Raw genomic sequence first — 307 nt, forward strand, 5'->3', positions numbered from 1 at the left:
GCCCCGAGCGGCAGCCGCCGCCGCCGCCGCCGCGTCCCCGGGGATCTTCTCTCGGGGCACGGAGCCGGGTCCTGCCCTAGGCCACGGGCATTTCCCGTCGACTGGCGGCCCGCAGGCTTGGGGGGCGCTGCACACAGCAAGGAAACCCAAGCGCAAAGTCTGCGCACCGCGTAGGCGATGCAGGCGGGGGAAAGGGGGCGGGCGTGCTTGTGTGTTTTCGGTATCTTTCGACCTCACTGTGAAGTTTCCTGGCAGGCAGGCGCCTCTGCCCTGGGGTCGGAGCCCCCCACCGCCGCTCCGCCCCGCC

The sequence above is a fragment of the Trichechus manatus genome, unplaced genomic scaffold (genome assembly GCF_000243295.1).
Source record: "Trichechus manatus latirostris isolate Lorelei unplaced genomic scaffold, TriManLat1.0 scaffold00004, whole genome shotgun sequence".
Classification (NCBI taxonomy): domain Eukaryota; kingdom Metazoa; phylum Chordata; class Mammalia; order Sirenia; family Trichechidae; genus Trichechus; species Trichechus manatus.